An 8,767-nucleotide genomic window follows, 5' to 3' on the forward strand; every position below is an offset into this window, starting at 1 on the left:
GCTTAGAGGTAGAGTTTTATAAATGTGAGAAATGAACTTTAAGAACCTAGAAAGTGCCAAAGTCACTTTCAAAACCTTGTGAAAACCCCTTAAGATTAACAAAAAATTATAATTTTTAGATAAAACACATGACAAAACATCAAAAGACACCAAGAGTGAAGGAATTGGTGTTTCCAATCAACGAAGTTGAACATTTTGGTTGAAAACTTAACAAAAAATAAAATACTCATGAGCAACTTGAAAATGAATAAATATGCGACTAGATTCAAAATACATATGTATAAATGGGAGAAAAATTTGTACCAGGTATAAGTTTTTATAGAAATATATTGCAAAAATGCAATGTCCTCACAAAGAATGCTCTTTTCTTTTCTAGATCAAATAACCTTGTCATTGATAACAAATGGGTATTGCTTGGGCAATGTATATCTCGGATTGAGATACTCTTGAGGATGGCTGAGGTGCCAATCGTTATTTGTAGAGATTTTGTGCACTATGAAGACATATCTAAAAGTCAATTGTTTCTCTAGCAACATCAAAGTTAAGTGCCTCCCATTTCTCCATTGTTATTTGAAAGCCAATGGTTTCTCTATCAGCAACATCAAAGTTGAGTGCCTCCCATTCCCCCATCATTAGATTCCACCAATTTGAAAGACCAGTGGTAGGCTTTTCTTAAGTATGTATATGAACACCAATTTCTCCCCAATTATAGAGCACTTAATGTTATCTCCTTGGCAGTTGACCACCATGGTCTCCCATCCAAAGTTCTTCATCGCACTATCCCCTTTGCAAATTCACAATGTTGGTGTCATGTGGACACTCTGCAATCAAAATCTGTATGCAAACACATGAAGAGACATAAACCATGTTAACGTTGCTTTGTGGGACCCATAGGTTCACTTCATGGTTGCATGCACATCCACCGTAGTTCTCCTTTTGGTTGATACTATCAATGCTCCGTCTGGAGTAGGCCATTCCAAAGTGTGCAGGCTTGGTGAGTGAATGAAATAGATTACCATACCCATTTCACCTTCTCATGACATAAGTATGGCTATAAAAAATGATGTCCCTTGAAGGATGGACAACCAGCATAGAGTAATTTGCCAAGTCCCACGTGTATGGCTTCAAAGGTCCTAGTGAAGGATTCTATCAGCTCTCACTCTACAAAATTGGATGGAAGAACATCTGCAAGAATGAACAAGCCATGGATATCATACAATCATTAGAAGAAAAGTACGAGGTGAAAATAAAAAATACACAATCCTAGAAACTTTACAAAGAAGTGGAAGTACAATTTACAGGAAACCTCAACAGAGTCAATGTTGTCTCTAGATTCAATTTTGAAGCTATATACATGTGTTGCACCTTTGCTAGTTGCTTATCATCTTGGGTTTTCTCTAACTACATGATTCATCCCTTCCATTGGTGTGCCCTTGAACCTATGTGTCTCCTTGAGATCTTGTGTTCATCTCTTAAGCTTGGTTGCATTGTCACCCACATCAATTTGGTAGTGAATTGTTTGTAGTTGATAGTCACCCAAAAACCATTTTTGTATTGTACATTGCTACAAGAAATAGATTCAGTAACACCCTATTGAACCATGGGTAGTAGAATCTTGCATGCACACAAAAACTTATGATTAGTCTATGCAAATTCTATTGAGCATGCAGTCGGAAGCGAGTGGCTTCTCTGAAGGACATGACAAAGCGGAAAGGGAGCAGACAAGAGAGAGAAGGATAAGGATGCATGACCAATAAGCAAAAGATAAGAGAGTTTGTATGCAGGATTTTTGGGCCTTATATAATCATTACAAAGGGTTGCCTGCCCAAGTTCTGTTGACCCTAACAATCGACCCCTTCAACCAAACTTGGCACAATCTTTGTCCCAACACCCCCTAGAACTAAACTCACACTCTCATGAGACAAAGAGTCTTAGGTTTACTCTCAACCTTGAGTTTTTGGTATACTCGCAAACCGTGAGTTTTAGGTTTTCTCACAACCCGGTGCTATTACCGAGCTACCATCATGCAATGTTTATGGTCTACGCCCAAACCCTAGAGTTTTTGGTATACTCTAGCTAACCTCGGGTTTAGGTTTACCCGTTAACCTCATGAGTAGCGATTACAAGGAATGGGGCTTGCCTCATGAGGAAGGTCTTACCGTCGATGTCATCATACTCGCCGAAGCAGTGTCTTATCCCTTTATATCATAATCATGTAGGGGGTTGTGTGCAATCTTCAATTGACATAAATCACATAAGAACATGTGTATGAAAACCATTTTTGAGTGTGTATCAACACCTTGTATCACCAAACATATAAAATATCATGGTTCAGGTTTCTAACATATAGCTTGGTCCCAAACTCACCAAAGGGCGGGTCATTGTCAAGAGAATCACCTTCTCCACACAATTCATCCAGGGAGGCATCGATGGCACTCGGTGTGTTGAAACTTCCTTCCCAAGACAAGTCAACTTCTTTGCTGGTGGCTTTGACAGGTTTGCAAGATCAAAATCTTATGAAATTTGTCAATAAAATTTTGTTGAATTGAACACAAGCATGAAGGGCCTCTTGACAATGGCCAAAACCAAAATTAAAATGGTAAATCTTTTAAAAAAAAAATTTCCAAATTAAAAAAAAATGATCGTGCGGTGTGTGTGTGCTGCCTCTAGCGATGGAAATGCAGATAGCTGCAACGAAACCCCGTCTTTTCCTCCATCGACATATACACAGGAATGGATTGCCCCATCTACAGACCTGTCATCCACTCTGTTTAAAATTATGTTGTGAATGGTCTTATCAATGGTGTGAATGAGAATTGGCAAGCCCGAATGGCAGTACGCAGTGGCCATCCGCAGGTTTTTCTTTGCCGTCACTGAACAAAAGTTTGTGAGGCTTGTGCTTCCCCTTGGAGGAGATACAGGCCTCCCGTGAGTATGGATCTATTTGCCCATCCACAGGCTGCGCCACCTCTACTTGGCCTCATATCTTGGCTACCCCTTTGGAGCTATGGGCACTGATCAAAGCTGAATAACACCTCCTCTGGTCTCCATCCACCTACGCTCCTTTTCTCAGGCTGAGCCCACCTAGTACCACCAGTTCAGCCCTTGGAGTTTTTGGGCCGCCCTTATCCCGCACCATGTGTATGACTTTAAAACCGCCTTCCTTCTCTATTACACCTTTCAGCCGACCATGGCGCCTTACCCGATTCTCTTCTACAGCTCCCACGAGCACTCCCTTAACCCTTTCCTGAAAGATCTTGCACCAAAAGCTCTGATACTAGTTGTTGAGAACGCAGTCGTAGAGAAACCAATGGCTTCTCTGATGGACATGACAAAGGGGAAAGGGAGTAGACAAGAGCGAGAAGGATAAGGATGCACAACCAGTAAGAAAAAGATAAGAGAGTTTCTATTCAGGATTCTTAGGCCTTATATAATCCTTACAATTTGTTCACAAGAGGGTTGCCCCCCAAGCTGGGCTGATCCTAACAAATTCATGGTCTCAATTGCATAGAGAGTAAGGTTAGAAGGTATACAAAGACATTCAATACCACCGCTATGTCCCTCCACCCGCAAGTTGGATAAATGGGGAAGAATGTGTAAAGAAGCTATAGAGGAAAGTAGATCCACTCTAGAGAGTTATATGGGGAAGAAGGAGCAAGGAAGCTATTCAAGAAAGTAAATCTTTGCAACAAAGAACATCCAGAAGTAGGATATATTACAGATCTTCAGCTTTCGAGAGAAGCGTGTAGTAGAGAAATGGAGAGCTTCAAGAGGTGGTAAGCTTTAGGAGAATACAGGAAGATTGAGGAGAGAAAGGAGGTTCAAACTTCTGCTGCAACATCTTTTCGGGAGGAAAAAGTGCATAGAAGAAAGAGATACAATTTACAAGGTGTAGTAAAGAGGAGTGAGAGTTGGTACAGTAGAGAGAGAGAGAGAGAGAGGGAACCACCATCACATTTTTGGAGGGTCCCTCTTTTAGGAGATGGGAGAGAAAGACCCCCTTTTAGGAGATGGGAGAGAAACTGGCCTTCACTAGAGAGAGAATGGATTGGTTTCTACCCAAAAATTTTAGAAAAAGGTTCAATTTTTGGATTTTATAAGAGATTTTCTCTTTATATTTTAAAAAAGTGTGTGTATGCCTACAAGTTTGACCACTCACTTTTAGCCCTTGCCCTACCCACCATTTCAATCCACATGGCATCCACCCATTTGTCCATTCCATAGTCTCATTTTTAATTTCATGGCAAATAAAGAGGCCTTGTTAGACCCATTCCCTTCCTAATGGCCCATGACATTATTTTCTTCATAAACTCCAAAGGTTGTTGATCACATGGTATGGTTATTGCAACCTCACATTTTGTTTCCTAAATATAGAATTAAGTATGAAAATGTCGTATTTTTTTCATTTTGCTGACCTAGCATGAGTATTTATATAGCCATGCTCATTATTATCATTAATTATGTGTTTTCTTAGTTCACTTTAGACTTATAGATATATATGTAGCCATCAAACTTGTAATAAGCTTGAAAAATCTCATACCTAAGAGAACATTTGGCACAATAAAGAGCTACAAAACAAAAAATAACAAAAAAAAAATGGTTCCACACTATGTCATTTGCAATGCCTTGGAGCACCATCCATATATAGAAATTTTGAAATGTATGATAAAATATTGAAATAATCTACTAAGAGTACATATTTTTCCTATCAAATTAGTAATATTGAGGGGACTATACTTGCTAACTCAAAATGACTCTACTTCAAGTTGAAGCAAAAAAAATTCCATCATTGTATTGTTAGCTATATAGTGTATTAGGTGCCCTAAAACTCACGGAAGAATAGTATATGTTATAGAGTCCACTTATAGAAACAAAAATGCATGTAGATTTAATTTCAGGTACCAAAGATTTCATAAATAGATATATGTTATAGAGTTCACTTATAGAATAAAAATTACTTGTAGATTTCAATTAAGGTACCAAAAATTTCATGAAAGTTTTAGTCAAAAAATTAAATTAGCAAGTTTTAAAAAATGGGCCATAACTTTCAATATGAAAGTTTTTATCTCCTTACATGCATGAAGGCATGCTGAAAACTCCTCCAAGGCTACGCATCTAGTAGTGCAGCCCTCACTAGAATGGCTTTTAGGGTGGTATAATGCCAAAACTATGAGAAATAGCAAAAAACACCACTCGTTTAATGACACAGTTTAGGTTGAAAAAACACATGCAAGAACAAAGCTGAATGTGGAACTAAAAGACCAAAAATTTCCAAGTTTAAGGAAATAGAACACTTAGAAGTTTTCTTTGAAACTCTTCAAATAATTCAAGGAAATTGCTCACTTAACAGGACATAAAAGAGTCTCAAGACATATAAGTGTCCCATTTCCAACATAGTGTTTAAAAGCTTCTTTTTAGTGTTGATCGGGTGTGGGGTTACTCTTCCAAAACCTTGTTCATATAAAATATCCAAAATAAAATCCTTGTCCAATTTAATGATTGCCAGTGTTAATAAAATTTTGAGTATGGTTGATATTAAAATTGGTCCTAGTAGTTACTTATAAATATTTTCTACTAGTTGTAATGAGTTTTTTTGTTAGTATGGGTATTATTTTAATTAAAAGACACAATGTGTTTATTTCATAGAGACAAAATCCTTTATCAAAGCTATTGTTGATAAGCATTAAATTATGATGAAAAGGTACATTCAATGTTGTCAATTGGCAAGGCTAGCATGCAGTCAAGCTACTATATTACACTAAGAAAAGGCCAATAAGGTTGAAAAAAGTTGTTAACATTTATTCATATAGATTCCCTTTAATATCTGACTCTATAGTAAACCAAGATACCCTAAGGCACATGAATTATAATCAACTAAAATAACTATATTCAAGAATGTGTGTGTGTGTGCACGCGCACGTGGACGAGAGAGAGAGAGAGAGAGAGAGAGAGAGAGAGAGAGAGAGAGAGAGAGATCATAAATGCTCACATCTTGGAAGCTTTAGCTAACCTTCAAAGAGGGAGATAAACATAGTGTCAAAAACTAACAGTCACTAGCACACATTTATCTCACATGCAAATATAAAAGCAATAACATGCACAAATAAGTTATATTTATTGATTCTCAAGATTCACGCATATATATGTCAACTCTATTCTTACACTAGGTGACGGTCTACCCTTTGACAAATTTGCACAATGTAGATTTCTCATGGGTAGTGGATAGAAATCCCAAATCTATGTACCTTGTACATATGCCCGTAGCTTGCTTAAAGGGTGCATTGATCTATAAGTGATATTTTATTGGGTGCAAAGGTCAATTCCTTGGATGTTGTCCTTGTTTGGCTAGCCACCTAGCTACTAATAACTAAACTACTCTCTATGACTTATTTTATATACAGACAATAAGGATCCACATGTAGAGAGCTACATGATTGCATTTCCTACTACACACACCTCTCTCAATAAGCATATACAAGCATCAAGAAGACTCAAAAGCGTGAAACACCATGGCATTACATAGTACACACTTTTAATTGCTCGACTCACACTCATGAGTGGAAAGCTTAGCCATGGGATGCATAGAAAGAAAGGCAAGCATGCTCACACACAGTGCAAGAATGGTTTGTAGAGAAGAGATTAGTGGTCAAGAAGAAGGAGAGAGACACCATAGCCACAGTGAGAGAGACACCATACCCACAGTTCCAGCTTCCCTTTTCTCACAAAAGGTGAATGCATATATTACAAAAGTATATTTTATACCCTAGGTTTTTCATTATATTTTTTGGCAACCAAAACTAATGAGAACCGTGAACACGTTACTAATTACTTGGGACACGTAAATTGATTTACTCTTGCAATTTGGAGCTCCTCAAAATACAAATAAGAAACTTATAACTCTGCATTACAAGAATCCAAAAACAAAATTGCAATGGGGCATCACTTGGTTTTATAGATTCTTCAAGAGAAGTTTATCAAGCTTTTCAAGATTCACACAAATGTCAACTCTACTCATATGTAAATCAATAGCCTACCCTTTGACAAGTTTGCACAATGTGGATTTCTCATGTGTAGTGGATAGAAATCCCAAATCTATGTGCCTTGTATATATGCCCATAGCTTGCTTAAAGGTGCATTGATATTTAATTGATAGTCTATTGGGTGTAAAATTGATCAAAACTCTCAGAAAGTTGAAGAAAATGTAAACTTTGACAATAAAATAAAAAATGAGCATAACTTTTTTAAAACCACCCCAAATTTGACCAAATTTCACCATTGCATCTAGGATTACTATATGTAACAAGGTCATGATGTCACAAATAAAATCTGACTCTGAGGTACATGGATCGGGATCCATGTTGGAACACCTTTTGAAGATCTGGTGATACCAGCTAGTAGGGCACATCAAGGTGGTGCCTTGGTCCAAAATTTTAGGATTTGGATCATTGGTTTGGTACTTAGGTCAATTCCTGGAAATTATCCTTAGGCTTGGAGAAATTTGGCATTTTAATGTGGATTTTGGAATCCAATTGACTTGATACTTCATGGCTAGGCTTTCTTGGATATTCTCAGCCACATGATGTGCATTTTTCTCTGATTGGGCAAAAAGGTACATGGATCGCGATCCATGTTGGAAAGGATTTTGGGACAGCCTTTTGCACACATGTTCCTATAGGTCTTCGTAGCACACTGATGAAATATTTTCAAATTTGGACTTGTTTTCTGTATGTTTACTCAATTTTCCAGTTTATGGCCATGTTTTTCCCATTTGACCATATTGGTTTTTTTGGAAGGCCCTTTCTTTGACTGACATCTGATAGTGCCTTGACTCTAGATGATTTTTGACTGAATACCACTATTTTGCCTATCTCCTCATCAACTTTCATTAATTTTTGAATCCATCTGGAGGGGGAAATTGGTCCAAGAAATTTGCACGACTTTGTAGGTAATGTTTTCCTTTGTTTTGACCATAATTAGACCTTTAATGTTACATCTCCTTGATGCTTGTGTTTCACCCTCTTTTGAACTCCCTTTTATTTTAATTTGCCTTTGAACAAATCCCCAAGATGTTTCAATTGCTTCTCTGGCTAGTGGGCTAGCTTCATATTCTTCTCCTAACTCTACTCCATAATGTTTTTGATGGAAACTAATCATTTTACCCTTGATTACTGCCAAATGACCATTTGCAGACTGAAGATATAAAATCATTAGGTTTTAAGGATTTTGATACCTCTTTTTGTGACTATTTTTGCATCCTTCAGCCAGTGATTAACTTCTGCCTTGATTTTGTCATCAAGGTACATGGATCGCGATCCATGTTGGGAAGCATCTTGCAATTCCAACTAGTGGAGGTTGTTTCTGGGCTTATAGGAAACTTACTGTGCAATTTTCTTTGGTTTTAGGGTTTGACGAACATGGATCGTGATCCATGTTCCATACCCTTTTGCAATTTTTTTTGCATACAGTGATTCTGCCAATTACCAAGGGTCTGTTGATGACAAGGTTTTGGTTTTGAGTAAGTTTTGAGCTCCCCCATTGATCTTGACAACTTGAAAAATTTGTGACTTTGATCTACTTTGATCTGTTTTTTTGGTAATGGTGGTGCAATGTGGAGCATACACAAGTGTTCTTGTAGGGTTAATGATCATACCTGTCAAATCTGGTGGAGTAAGAGCTACCGAGGTGGTCACAGCAAGCAGAAACAAAGAAATAAACTCTATGCTTATGTATTTGTGTGTGTGTGTGTGTGTGTGTGTGTGTGACTGCA

At 37.6% G+C, this 8,767-nt stretch overlaps 1 long non-coding RNA gene across 1 annotated transcript; it reads right to left on the reverse strand.

Annotated features, from left to right (window-relative positions):
* Positions 1–343: 343 nt before the first annotated feature.
* On the reverse strand, positions 344–3,829 carry LOC147426443 (uncharacterized). Its single transcript, XR_015186181.1, has 2 exons — positions 2,368–3,829; positions 344–1,185 (listed from the first exon to the last, which is right to left on the reverse strand). It is a non-coding gene; the product is annotated as an uncharacterized LOC147426443 (long non-coding RNA).
* Positions 3,830–8,767: the final 4,938 nt, after the last annotated feature.

This window comes from Adiantum capillus-veneris, chromosome 24 (assembly GCF_014529385.1).
Source record: "Adiantum capillus-veneris isolate H3 chromosome 24, ASM1452938v2, whole genome shotgun sequence".
Classification (NCBI taxonomy): Eukaryota; Viridiplantae; Streptophyta; class Polypodiopsida; order Polypodiales; family Pteridaceae; genus Adiantum; species Adiantum capillus-veneris.